Raw genomic sequence first — 15,486 nt, forward strand, 5'->3', positions numbered from 1 at the left:
TTAATGATCTATTAATGATCTATTAATGATCTATTAATGATCTATTAATGATCTATCAAAAACCAGCAAAGCATAAAAGGGTATTTTATATAATCACAAATTCTTAATATTTTTCTGAGGCTTTTTTCTCTGTTTTAAATATGATTCACTGTTGGTACAAAGAGCAGAAAATAGCAACAGTTCTTCCACAAGGATAACATACACAGAAGCTCACAGAAATTAGCCCAAGCTTTCTACCCAAGCAGCTTGAATTCAGGCAGCCCTTCAGTAAACTCCAAACACTTTCTCAGCCTCTTTTTAGTTATTTCATCTTTGTGACAACTTATGAACAAAGCAACAGATGTTACAGAACATTTTGAGTAGATGACACTGTTAAAGAGAAGTGCCATTCATCATTACATCATTTAAGAAATGTTTACAGAGAGCAGGTGACAGTTAGTGTCAGGTGAAGTCAGAGGCACTGCAAAGCTTGGCTGCTGGCCATTTTATGGCAGTCGCATCTCAACTGAGATGCTGATGAAGTTGCTGTGGTTATACCTTTTATTTTGGTTTAGACTAACTTTTAAGCCTATGTTTCTACTTTATTGGTTATTTCATCAAAGCAAGGAAATGGCAAGTAAATACTTACACCTTCCTGAGATGAAAGCTTTTTTTTGGAACTGGCTTCTCAGACTCTCAGTTCAGGATGAAGCAACGAGTCACATTCAAATGAGGCAAAGCCAATTATATTTTAAAAAGCTCCACTGACGACTCATAAAGAATCACCCAAATCCCTGTAAGAGCAGCTCTCAGACTCTCTAATATGGACCACAGAGAGGACAAAGTCTTCTTCAAAGTGAAATGCTGACGGTGCCCTTCTGGGTATTTATTTGCCCATTCCAAAATTAGCAGCAGTTGCTCACCTTTTGCACTTGTGCTACCTGACCTAAGCAAGTTTACAAACTTCTGCAGTGCAAGTCCAAAAATAGTCTTTTCTGTCCTTTTACACAAAATGTATATGTCACCAATAGAGAACAGGTTATTACCAATGCTCAAAGACTCTGCAAGCAATTAAGTATGAGGTCACTTGGGCATGCTTTATTAGGTGAACTATTCCTCATGCTACAGAGGAAGACGACTGTTTTCTGCTAAGTCCCTAACAATTTCTCCTGGAAAAACTTCTTCCCAAAGCTTGAGCTGGTCCATTACCAGACTAATACTGTAGCCAATACTTTGATACCCTCGAAGAGTAAACTGTAGAAAATTAAGAACCATTACAGTCACTCCTGCCACATGACTGGCAACTGTTTCAAGAGGGGCACAACACAGCATCTGGGGTAGGAAGCATGTTAGCTGTCTTAGTATTATCTGCCACTGCACAAATCAGCAACCAAGAAGGCAAATTACACATTAGGAAAATTATTTCTTCCTGACCCTACAGGCAATTGAAGCCCTGAAGGCTGATTACAATAGCTGTTAGTCACACTTTAAATGTTACCAGTATGTTCATGGACCAAAGAAGGAAAAGGATAAGTATTTATATCCACAGATTTCAAGGCCAGAAGAATCATAGTCTCTTTTCCTCCTCACCTGTGCTGAACAGAATACTTTCTTCTAAGAGGTAAATACAAATCCCCCTCAGCAGAAAACCTCTATCCTTTCAAGCTCCCACAAAAAGCAAATGTAACAGATTCATGAAAATCTGTAAGAATTTCAGTTATTCTCACTACTAGGGTAGTAAATTATTTCAGGGTTAAATTTTTCCAGCTATAGCTTGTGTATTCCTGGTTTCCTCTTTTCAGACAGTAGGTCACTATTAACAGAAGACAGACAAATAAGTGCTAAAAATACTATAAGTTTCATTTTCTGCTTGTTTTCAATTTACAGCCTTTAAAATGCAACTTCTTTGATTAAGTCAGCTTTACTATGAAAAGCCCATAAAAGATATCAGAAAGAGACGAGACCATGAATGTAGGTCTTTCTACTTGCTCCAGAACACCTTGTTATGCTGAGAACACTTTCCAAGCTTGGTAAAACAAAACCCACCACCACAGCCATGGCTCCTTGTCCCCAAACCACTGCTTTCTAGAACAGTAAATGCACTATCTAGTCATTATTACCAGTAGATTATTAAATGCTTTCCCCTGCTCTTTCTGACATCATCACAGTGGTGGATGGTAAACACCTAACAACAAAAATTAAACCAACAGTGGCCCAAAGAGATATTGAATTCACTTAAATTCCTCAAAGCTTAAGCAGCATCTTCTCACAAGTTTACATAGCTAGTAGACAAATCTTCCTCAAACACACCCCTAATTTGATTGTCCAAGCCTTTCACATTTGAGGTAAAAAAAAGAAAAGCACAGGCCTATAAACCATCAAGTAACAAGAAGAAAATTTTAAAATCCTACACATATCCAAAGTAAATGGGAACTTAGTACCAAAACCACTTTAGCCAATACCAGTCTTCAGATGTGACTGAATTACACATAACAGAATAAATCTGCATTAATGCGAGACCAATGTGAACACGAACTCTTGGTGTGCAACAATAAAAAAAATTCTCCCTGGTTCACAGGTTATGAGGCCGTCTCTGACTGAGATCAGATTTTTAAGGTGGCTTTGTAAACTTTTCATTCATTTAGCCACAGTCCATTCCTTCACTTTAACAGAAATGTATATTCTGGTATATACGCTCATAAAAACACTATCCTGAAATACAACTTAGCTCTGGAACAGCTACTCAACAGCAGCGCATTCATTTATTTTTATGTTAATCATAATATATTCTCTTACAGGCTTGTCAGAACTCTTTTCTTCCCTAACTCTTGTCTAAACAAGTTTTCTAACTTTCTTGTAAGTTGTATTTATAAAAGTAGGTACCATCCAGTCTCTGAATTTTCTCCAAATTCTGAACATATCTGACTAAAATGGGGCCAGATCCATTATTTAAATAATTCCTAATTTACAGTAAGTTTTTTTTTAAAGACCAGTTTCTAACCCTTTGTCTTAGTGACTAAGCTCACTTCAAGGTAACTATAACCACATGAGCCAATTACAATGTGCTAAATGCCACTCGCTTCTGTCTATATAATTGTAATTGCTGTCTTTGTATCACTACTGGTTAAACAGCACATCTGACCCTGGAGGAGTTATTTTTAAAGCTTTGACTATGAATTAACTGCTTATAGATATCACACAATTTCAATCATGCTGAACAGTGGAAAACTGAGCAGCATGTGAAATACAGGTAGGTGGATACAGAATGATAAAATAACATTATTATGGAATGGAAAATTAAACTGTAAAAACCAAAATACTCCACAGATTAAGAAAAATAGAATTATACTGTAATGCAAGCAACCACTTTAATCAGCTTCAGGAATACAGAAGTCTGGTCAGCCTCAAGAAACACATCCCAGTTCAGTGTTCAAAACAATAAATTTGTTTAATGAAAGGCCTGTTCTCCAAGATGGAAGAGTCAACGTAGCTATCCGCCTGAATTTCTGCCTACATCCCAACAGGTTCACTGGAAATGTAAAAGGTCATTCTCTTATGAGCCAGTGAATGTCAGGCAATAGAGAATCACCAGCCAGCAGGCCTGGTTTCCAGCTAAATCCTCTTGCACTCACATAGACTATTCACTTGTTTATTTTTCAGTACTCCATAACAAAGCGAAATTAGTCATTTTCCCAAGAGACTTCACAAAGAACCATCACAACAAAGACAGAAAATACACACAAAGTAGTAAAGATCACATGCAAAAATGTCTCACTTTGAAGTCTTTTTACATAGAAACATATGCTTTATTCTTTATTAAAAACTCTACTGACCACCCCCAAAAGCCAACTAGCCAAATTTTTATTTTCTGTTTATGTATTAAGAGATTTGAAATAGAACCATTCCTAGATAATGCACTTTAATCATCACATGAAAAGAAAAAGCAATACATTAAGCCAAAAAACAAGAAGACAGAATTTTCATCAAAACCCTCCTTTTGTACTACTGATTTAAAAAAAAAAATTAAGACTTTACACAACACGTACTCAAGTAAGTTCATATGCACCAACCTAGGCCCAAGTTAATACAAGCTCAACACATCGCTCACTTGCACTGCAATACCTGAGCACACTATTTCACAGTGAGGCCAAGCTTTGCAGCGCCTCTGACTTCACCTGGCATTGTCACCTGCTCTCTGTAAACATTTCTTAAATGATATAATAATGAATCTGAGGGTAATTAAAAAAAAAAAAGTCAAATAATTTGTTTTTTACTGCACACAACAGTACAAATTGAGTGTATTAACTGATAGCCAACTAATTCTGCATATAATATTTGGCTAAGTTATTTGTGTGTCGTTTCTAACTTCAGATAAAAGACAAGCTCCTTTACACAGCAAGGGCCTTACCTAGTAAGAAGAGCTGTCACATTGTTTTCAGCCACTCATCTCTTTTCCCCTTAGTTAAGACTGATGCAGATTTTTTGGAATTCAGTCACCAATTCAGTTTTTGAAGCCAGCTCCAAAACAGAAAGTGACAGCATGATTCTGATTCAGAACACAGGCTCCAGACAGATAATGAAGCCACCACTCAGTGTGAGAAAGGAAGAAAGTGGGTCTCCATCCTGAAGCCACTGCTTCCACATCTGGCTCACAGCATTTGTTTAACACTTCAGAAGACAGTGCAAGACCGCTTGAAGGTTTCTTTCACAGAGTTAGCACTGACTGGATGTGTCCAGTGAGAGATATATCCTTGCAATGAAACTATACAAACATATGTAGAAACAGAAAAGCTCACTGAAAGTAACACATACTACCAATCTGCTTTTAATTTGTTATTTTCCTAACGAAATTATGTTAGGTGATTTTAGACTGACACACACAAAAAAAGAAAATCACATATTATTCAAATACCTTTCTTCTCAGATGCTTATTCTGTACTCAGCTTGTATTTCCACCCTACAGAATTTGCACTTTCATCCACTTCAGCTAAAGTGACTTTTATTTTCATCTGATTTTTTTGTAATAAGAGTTTAAAAAATTATCTGCCATTGACCAAAATGGTCTATTTCAGATGGTAGCAATAAAGATCACAAAACTTCTCTTGAAAATAAACCAAAATACTACTTTAAAAGTTGCCAGATGCTTTAAAATACCCGTGAAAAAAAAATTTGCTTTAAGTTGGTCCTTTACTTTTAAACATTTCAATACTTTAATTTGTTCCTCCAAAGACATTATTTGCTGGCTCAAAAATGCTTCTCAGGAAATAATACTCAATTCCATTCACATGGGGTATGAATGAGAAAACTTATTTTAAAATAAATAAAAAAAAATAATTAAATAGGAAAGGCGAAATAAATCATCTGGAGAAAAACTTTAGTGCCTGTTATTTTTAAGCCAAAGAGAACAATACTTCTGACACTCATAGAAACTTCTCATAAAACATTTAAAGAGAGCAAAAAATTTAAAAGGAAGTTAAAGAGAAAACAAGCATCTGCAAATAGTATCCTTTTTTCTGGCTTTGGGTCATACAAAGTAAAGCTCTTTATTCTTTCTAATGATGGCAGTTGTTAATATTTTAAAATTTCAATATGTTAAATTAGGTTATACTCCTATAAATTAATTGTTATTGAGCTGGTACAGGCATAAAATTAATTGGAACTATCCTCAAAAACAAGACACCCTATCCTGCAATGAGAAGAGGAAAACAGCAGCCACTTTAAACTACTCTTAAAGCTTTATCTTACTTTAGATTTTAGATTCAAGTTTTAGATCAGAAACTTTTCATTGTGGCAGTAAGTTTTACCACTCAGGTAGCACTGCAAACTGATGTGTGCAAAAATAACATGGACTTCCTGGAATTCTAACCTTTTTGGCATATAGAAACATTTAACACGTAGCAGGCAGATACCTCCTAACACATAAATGTCTTGCTAGCAATGTGAATGCAATTAGCTTATGCTCTGTGGACACTCCTCAGTTTTCAATCCTTACTGCTACCTTGCTCCCCACTACAGAGGATGCTTTGTATCACTCACGGCATAGAAACTGTGAACTACTAAGTGACAGAGTTCTGCTCTCCTCCCTGCCCTGCTTTTGCTTCTCTCCCCGTTTTTCTTTGGTCACTCACCAGGGTGGAACTGCAGGAATGTATAGAACAAGAAGGGTACCTGGACAACACATTAGTTTAGATTTTGCTGTATAACACTTGCAACTAAATTAATACTAAATAACTTAAGAGAAGAATCACTGGGAGGGAGGAGCACAGTATCTCCACCCTCCCTATGCTCACATGCCAACGCTAAAGTGTCCACTGGAAACAGCTATTAAGCCTGGAGGACAAGTAAAAACAGTGGCAAGATAACGCTTATTCATCTACCATACCAAGTCTATAAATACAACAATCGAAGGCCTGGAAAACATAGAAAAAGCCCGATGTTAAAGCCCTGGTGTTAATGATGTGGCAGTAACGCTACTCATTGATTGCTTAGCAAAGCACTCTGTTGACTTGCCATGTGGAAACATAGACCAGCAGGAAAAAGCTGGCTGCAATGTCTGATAAAGCCAGAGGAGAAATGGGTGGAGAAGAACAACTGCAGAAAGTTTTGAAAGAAGATAAAATATAGGGCAAGAAAAATGAAACAAAACAGGGGAATTCCAGTTTTGGGGGAAAACTCCTAAAATATTAAAAAGAAATTAAAGGTGCAAGTAGAGAGAGGGAAATTAAATGCTTGCAGAAATTCAATTTAGCCACCTACAATACCTTGGAGGCAGTTACCCCTCAGAAGTAAATATACAGTCTCTTCTGGTTAGACTCTTTTACAAACAGCTGTGATGATCTGGTTTAACACCCTGTGCAACAGAGATCATGATTTCACCCAATAATTCCAAACCCTTAGGCTTAGTTACAGAATATGTTTTGGAAAGACATCTAATTCTACTTTGAAGATTTCAACCACCCTACATCATTAAGTTGCCCCCTAACTAAGACAACAATCATTTATCTCCACTCAAAATACCTCTCGCTTCTACTTTGACATGCCTAGTACCAAGTCTCAACTTAAATAGGCATAGCTTTGCTAGATTAAAAGGCCCTTCAGCATCACAATTTTTTTCACAATATAAATATTTTTATATCTATAATAAATATCTAAATAAATAAATGTTATGCTCAATCTCTGAGTTCCTTATTCCACTATCTTTTTCCCTAGAGAAATTAAATTTAATCAAAGGAAGAATTCATTGGACTCATCAAATACCAAGACTCCAATCAAATTTCCCCTGATGAACCAGAAGTTCATTTCAGTCTTTTCTCCATCAGATAATGACATTCAGTAGTACTGATTGGCAGAGTGGCTTCACCTGTGAAGATTCAGTCTGTCAATGACAATGATCTCTCTCAGCATCAGATATAATCAGGTTTCCCTAAAATCAAGGAATTTATTAATCTTTTTATTTTGGAAGATACAGTTCAGTGAAAGCTATCTGGGCACATCATGACCTAGTTAAGCTACATGAAAGGCAACTGACAAGGTATATGATAATATAAAAGCAGCTATATCATAATATAAAAGTTCCACACATACACACCTTCCTTACCTTTTTATACTCAGGAAAGACAGCTTAGATGGCAAGAGTAGCCTCAATGCTTTCTATTACATGCTTGATAATGATAATTTCTGGTACCCCTAGACTGCCCATTGCTGGCTCCACAGACTGAAGTTACACACAGGTCCAGAACATCAAAAACACAAACACACAAAGGAAGGAAATGGTTTCCAGTAAGGACCAAGTACTCCATGTCACCTGCTGCAAAAAAGGAATGGCCAAATTTTGCAACATTTAATATCAATATCTCTCAGTATTTCCACAGACATATGAGTTGCATAGATTGTTAAGTGTTACTTTAATACATCTTGTATATTAACATGTCAACCACAGTTCAATTTACTATCACATTACCAGCAGCTAGCAAAGATGGAAACTAACAGCTGTATTACTCTTTGCATGGAAGATCAGATATAAGTAATTCTGTTGAAACAAATTTTTCAAGAGAAAGAATAAAAACTAGGGAACAAATAAAGCCTATGTGATCCATGACCACAGCAATAAGGAATGGTTGACAGGGTCTTGTTTTTATTCTACGATCACATTTTTTTAGTGATGCAGCAACCCATGAAGCTCTCTGGATCCAATTACAACTCCGCTCCTACCTAAACTATATCTAAATTACTATTACCATAGCACCAACTTCACCATGGAGTTACATAGAAACTCAGATTTCTCCTCTCTTACAGATATTCCCATCAGTTGCAACAAAGTTATTGCAACCTCCAAGTTTTAAGATCACAAGGGAGACAAAAAATACAGAGACAGAGCAATTGAGAGTGGAATGGACCTTAAAATGTCACCCAGCTCAACCTTCTGCTGAAGTACAGTGAATGCTGAATTTGAACAATGTTTCTTAGGCTGTCGTTTAGCTTGGCCATGAAAACCTCCAAGGTCAGATATTCCACAACCTCTCCAGAGAACCTGCTTCAATGCCTTACTGTCCTCATCGTGAAACGCAGTCTCATTATGTCAAGCCAGAACATCACAGTGATCCTGACTGGAAGGCCAAAACAGATGGAGGAGTCAGTGATCCATGCGAGAGCCAACCCAGGCAGACCCACGCCTGTGCTGTGCTGCATGTCCAGGCTGGCTGTCAGGCCTGTGCTGCACATAGCCCCTGGCTGCAGGGCGAGCTCAGACAGCTCTCTGGAACAGAGGAGCCTGCGGGCAGCTCCCACTCCATACTGGCAATGCCACCTGGGTGGCCTTGCCTTTATCTAAAGTAGGGATGGAAATTCCCAGGTGAACATCCTTTCTTCTTGACAGTAAAATTATGAATAGAGTTGTTTTCTTGCAAGGAAATCCAGCAATAGCTCTACGGACCAGCCTGGAGTAACCCTTTCTATGGGCAGGGTATGCACAGTACGTTGCGTGTGGACTGATGGGCTGTTTGATGCTGCACAACTCAGGGTTCCCAGCATCAAAACAGATCTATTATCTATGCTATTCTCTCTTTACAGCACTAGTTCTAATAAATAGAAATTTCAATGCTATTTTACAGTGTCTGAGCGCCTTTCTTGGATCAACACAGAGCAGCATCTCCTGGCACAAAACAAACTTTACCTGTTTCACTTTATGGCCACTGTCTCTCAGGCTCCTGACCTGTGCCTCTGTGAGGAATCGGGCTCCATTTTCTCCATAAACTACTTCAATATTGGCAGGCTGCCACAAGATCCTCCAAAGCCTCACTTCCATGGGTCCCTCAGTCTCTATTCATAGGTCATGCACTCACTGATCATCTTCGTATCCTTCCAGTGGGATGGCAGAGAGCAAAACTGGACACAGTGGTTTAGGTGTGGTCTAATAAGTGCTGAGTAAACAGGAATAATCACTTTGTTCAGGGCAGTGGCTACACTCCTGTACGTTGCCAGGCACATTGCCGACTCATTTCCAGGTTGTATCCCTCACAGGTGGTTATTCTGTCCCATAGGAAGGGCTTTACATTTGTCCTTTTTGGATTTCATGAAGGTCCTGTCAGCTCATTGTTCTGTCCTGCTTAGATCTCTCTGAAATGCAGACCTGCCCTTGAGTATTAGTACATTTCAACTCCAGATCGGTGACAAAGCTACAAAGCAGGACAGGTCCCAGAACAGAGCCTGGAGATGCTCCTTGCAGGCAGACTCTGAGGTAGAGCACAAACCACCACTGGGAATAAACCAAAACCAAACACTCTGCAGTTTATGTAGTTGCCTGGATAGTTTTTATCATTATCTACAAATTCCACCTGTAAATATTTGTACAGTATTGTGGTGTAAATCACTGATTCTTTAAGACTTCTATATTTCTAGATTAGTTTATATTTATTTAGAAGCCTCAGATAACCAGTTTCTAAATTCATTTAACATTCATAACATTCATTTAACATACCATTTCAAACAGAGGACCCAAAATCCCCTAGTGGAAGCAGATGTCATGAAAAAGTAGCTGATTTCTTTACTTTATCTCAATATCATTATCTTCTATCATCTTCAAGCCGAGTAAGACATTTTCAGTCTACAGCTTATCTATTACAAAAATAAAGAAATTTCATAAGCTAGTCACATCAAACCAGGTTTCAACTCACAGGGACAATGGATCAAATCAGTTGCTTCCACTGTGAGGACCCACTGTGCTCAACTTTTAGAACTACAGGATAATGCAGGCTGGAAGTGACTCCAGAGGCTCCAGCCCAGTCCCCTGGTCAGAGTGTGTCCATTTAGAGCAGGATGCTCAAGGTACTACCCACTCCAGTTCTGAGTACACCCATGTATCACCAGGAAAAGTTCAAATTTAATTCAAATGCTGTCTTTTAGAGAAAAAAAGATATTTTCTTGAGCTCCTGTTATACCCAGGTAATCTTCATGCTATAGACTGACAAAGTCAGAGGCACTACACTGGATAGAAGGTACTAGCAAGAGAAATAAAATAGATTATTATAGACTTCTATTCTTGCTGAACCCACAAACACAGGAACAAACCAAACTGGTTCTAGCCTATGCTTCAGTCACACAACTTTTACTGCTAGTTATGCATGAACCACAACATCCACCATTCACAGTCAGACTCTCAGATCATTTACAAAGTTTACTGTTTGAAAAGACACCTTGAACTCATAAGCTTAGTAAATCACACCACAGAACCACAACATGTATCACTTTAAGAAGAGCAAAACTGGGTAAGTTCTGAAATAAATCGACACACAGCAAGTGTCCAAACTGTACTGCAAACAGGTGAAGTTTTAACATGCACAAATGCATCTAAATGACTCAGAGCAATCCATATTGCAATACTGGCAATTGTTGACAAAAATCACAGCTGAAAGCTTTAAAGAATGCAAAACTTACAGACCTCTGCAAACCCTGGAGGGCCTTCATCATGTTCAGAGCTACACAAATACATAGCAAGTCCCTTCAAGAGATGACGCTCCAAGGCCCTGAACTGAGCACACTATCCTTAAATTGACCTCTACAGGTGAGGGCAGCCCAGTCTGCTTCACACGTGCAGTATAACTGGACACCGGTGAGGGAGAAAGAGGTCAAGGGGAGGGAATAACACTCACTTTGAGATTACACTGAAGGTCACGGAGAATATGTCTCAACTTCCTGTCCATTGCATGACAATTTTTCCTTTAATTTAGTCCATAGATTTTGCAAACAAGTATGAGACTGTTCAATCCAAGCACATAGTTAATATTTTTCATTCACAAGAGCAAAGTCACAGTGCAAACCTAATCAGCCTTCCCACATTCAAGTTTCAAAACCCCAGTGAGATAGCACAGTCAGTTTTTATTCACTGTGTTTTCCTCACACTGTTCATGATTTTCATGTGCTACCTCACTACTAGAGTGTTTACAGTTTGATTGAGGTCATTCTTTTTGTATCATATTTTGATTTAAGTCAGGGTCAAAACATAAGCATTAAAGTAAATGGGGGCATGCTATAGATTAGTTCTGACAGCAGGATACGACAAACCGTATATGTGAAGATACTCTTATGTTATTTTAAATTTGTAAGCTTTCTCTCATATCACTTTCAAGCACCAGCCTGCTTTTCACACTCATGTGAAGTATCCTGGATTGCTATTTTAGATATTAGTAAAAACCAAAAAGGAAGTTATTCGACTGAGATTAGAAAGAATGGCAGAAATGGAACCAGAATTCCAGCAGCCCAGTGCACTGTTCTAATGACATCTCCCTTCAACTCCATGATTATTTTACCCATTACTTACACTCCATAACTACCTTAGTTTCTAGGATGCTAGCAGAGAATACATCAAGTTATAGAGGAAAAAAAAAAATCCTATTTTCACTGACCTATCTGGTATCATAACTTTGATGTTTAAATAGAAATTTTTGCCAGATCCAGCACTAAGACTTAACTTCAAATATTACAGCCAGGAATTTAACCTAGCCTAAATATTAACCTTACTCTATTTGCACGTATCTTGTGAACAGATGGGTATGTAAGAGAGCTATCAAAATAGTCTCAACAGGTTTTCAGTCAGCTGGCCAAATAAAAAGGGATTTTAAAAAAAAAATTGGTTGTAAAAAAAGCATCCTCATGTTAGACATTTGTCTTCAAAGCATTTTACTGACCACGGGGTTATGGGGTTATGGCATTACTATGGCTTCCTTCAACCTAAAACCCAGAAGGCTGTTGTGTGTGTGTTGTGTGTCCCCTCCCTCCCCAAACCAACACCAACCAAACCAAACAAACAAAACCCCAAACAAAAACCACACATGCTCAAATATAAACTGAAAGCTGTCCTCAATCCATGTGTCAATAAAGAATGTGATAATTACACTAGGAAAGGATAAGCCTATGAAAAGCCTGAAAATCATTCATATTTGCAAAAGAAACTCCTAAGTTATCTTTGCCCCTCCTAAACAGCAAGAGTCTCTTTGAGACTGAATGCAGAAATTTTTCCCTGCCATGATATTCTTTTGCTATGGTTCACAGATTTCCTAAGTGAAAAAAAAACCCAAACAAAAAATTTTACAACCTTCTCAGTCTTACTCATTCCTCAGCAATATATGGGCACTAAGGATCCAGCCAGGCACAAAAAAAGTAAAGTCACACATCAGCGTTTAGTTTGAAAATGATGTTTAAGTTTTTTTGGTTGGTCCATATGCACTTTTCTCTGCTCTCATATCTATTTGGACACCAGACAGTTTTCACAAGTTCTATTTCTATAGAACAGAGAGTGTACAGCAATGTCACTGTTCCTCAAGACTTTGATTTACAGCTTGAACACTCAAAGGACTTCAGTTTTGCTTTTTGCTGTTAGGCAAAGCTGTTTATGTTACATTTTTCCCCTCAAACTTCTTAACTAAGATTGGGTACAAAAGCAGTCATGTCTATCTGGAACACTCCAGCATCAATCTTGTTTCTACTCGTGACAGCTCCATGAAAAACTGTTTGCTGCTCCTTCTCCATAGAAGCACAAAGCCAGCATACTCTTCAGTGCATCAGCTCCATCCTTCCTCCAGTTCCCCCTCATGTACATGCAAGGTAAGAGGAAAACAGTGTCCTCCACCTTCATTTTTCACTTTACTTTGTCATATGCTGATCTGTTCTTCTCACACAATTGTCATTCATCTGACACCTGCTTCTTATCAGCTTTTTTTCTGCTGCAAATCCTCTGGAATATATGCTGCATCGTTTTACTACAGCCACCTTCAACTCAGCAGTCCTCAGGAGCACTCAGCTCTAATCCCTCTCCACAGCTTCCTTCCTGCAGCTGTAGTGAAACGTGTATGCCCACATCTGGGAGATGGAAAGGATATTCCTAGCTACTTCCCTGCTTCCTGATTATTATTTTTAAACTCTGTCTTACTACGTTTAACTTGACACAAACTGGTAAAAGCTAAGGCACTGAAGGACAGAGCCTGAAACACTCTCTCCTCCTTTTTTCTCAACTGCTGTTTAATTTTGAGCTCCCATCTTGGTCTAAAGGCCCACTGTCCAAGTTGATCCTTCCTCTCCTGTGCTCATTTACTGTCTCTTGCAGATTGCTACTTAGTTTGTAGCTTAAGACCAGTGGGACTGGATCTCAAGTCCCTTTTATCTTTGTCTTGCTTTAAAACTGTTGTTTGTTTTTTGTTTTGCCTTTTTTTTAATCCAGGGTTTAAAAAGGCATTGCACTCAGTAAAAGGAAGACTGCAAGGCAACACTTTCTAACATGCCATCCACAAACACAGCTTGCGAATGAACTCTTAAGAAGTCAATAAAAGATGAATTAAAAAAAAAAAAAAAACCCACAAAAACCCAAAACACCAAAGCAAGATTTACTAGTGACCCTAAATGCAGCAGAACAGATGGGAAGAAAAATGAGTGTCAGAAATCTGAAAAGACTAAAAGAAAACTGTGTTTTATTTGAAAAACAAATTCACTTTTTCAAAATGACAGAAGTATTGCTGGGATAAGTTTTAAGTAATACACTGTATCAACAAAAGGAAATGGTATCAGTACAAACTATTCCCTTCTCTTGAAGGGCATCAATCATATCTGTTCAAACTCTGCGAATCTAAAACTGGTTTTGTTTATTTAGGAATGGCAAAGAAGTCCATAGAGAAAAAAAACCCTGTATCTTCTTCACAAATGAACCAAACTAGACCATGGCCCCAGCCATCACAACTTTTAGGGTATGAATCAATTCCATCATACCAGTATATGACATCACTGACAAGGCTTATAAACTCATATAACCTATTACCTGTGAAGGAATGCAATCACAAATAGAGTTAAAAATAGGAACTCCTCAAGCATTTGAACTCTTTAAGTATCTCAAGACACTACAGACCACACTGACAAACTCACACATTCTCATCATTCTAAAGACCCGGTATCATATTCATGCTGTTATCTAAATGTTACATTCTCTGAAGATAAAATCAAGTGAACAGTGGATGTACAACAACCAAAATTGGGGGGCTTTAATCACTTTCTAAGCAACATCATTTGTAAAAACAAGCTACTAGGAAATTACTGGAACTGAGTCCTTCACTAGAAATGCGTATCTACATTTATTCTTATATATGCATTATTAGGATGCATTTCTTCCTTCAAGTCTGCTCTAGACACATAACCAGTCTCCTCACTAAACTTCTATTCCATACCCTTCTTATTCTTTTTATTCTGTTTCTTCCTCTCAGTCCTCAAACTCCCACCTCCTCCAGTGCAGCAAGCAACTTGCCTGAAAAGCAAATTCTCTTGTCCAGCCAAAGTAAATCTGTTTCACCTACTTCTGCAGTACATTATATTTACCTGCTGCTTTTTAATGCTACCAAACAGCAACGCTTTCAAGTAGACCACGAGTCCGCACCTTGGAAATGCTTGAAAGCCGTTCTCAGCAATGCTACAGAATATACTTAGGTGTTTCGCTCGGGGCTTTTTTTCGTTGCTAAACCACAATGAAAAGACAGCGTGCCAAAATCACAGACACTGCGAGTTAGGGAAAGTCAGACGGGGACTTTATAAAGTTTGGAGAAAACGCCATCGATCTCGCGAAGGCGCCGGACACCTCTCAGAAGTTCGGGGAGGCGAAGGGGGGGTCCCGTTGTCATTTGGTGAGAGATCAAAATCCAACCAATGCAAAAGCGCACATTTCTGCACTTTCTCATGCAGCTTCGCCCGTCTGTTTAGCTTGGCTCGGTCTCCCGCTGGAAGCCTGCCGCAGGGAAACCAGCTCAGTGCGAAAAAGCCTCCCTTTTTTTTTTTTTAACTTCTTTCTTTCCCTTTTCCTCTGTTTAAAGGGCAGCTCCAGCTCCATTCCCGCCGCTGTCAGGGGAGGAGAAACCCCTGCCAAACGTCAGCGACACACACACACAGAGGGACGGACACACACAGACACACACACCCGCACCCTGGCAGCCGGGCAGGGGACGCAGCGGCGCGACTCCCTGCACACCCAGGGCAGCG

The 15,486-nt window shown here is 38.6% G+C and overlaps 1 protein-coding gene across 1 annotated transcript in view; it reads right to left on the minus strand.

Annotated features, from left to right (window-relative positions):
- The window catches only part of TMEM131 (transmembrane protein 131), a 90,666-nt gene that overhangs the window by 74,750 nt on the left and 430 nt on the right, over positions 1-15,486 (minus strand). The gene's annotated exons all lie outside the window — the stretch shown is intronic.

This window comes from Corapipo altera, unplaced genomic scaffold (assembly GCF_003945725.1).
Source record: "Corapipo altera isolate COAL_440 unplaced genomic scaffold, ASM394572v1 0, whole genome shotgun sequence".
Classification (NCBI taxonomy): Eukaryota; Metazoa; Chordata; class Aves; order Passeriformes; family Pipridae; genus Corapipo; species Corapipo altera.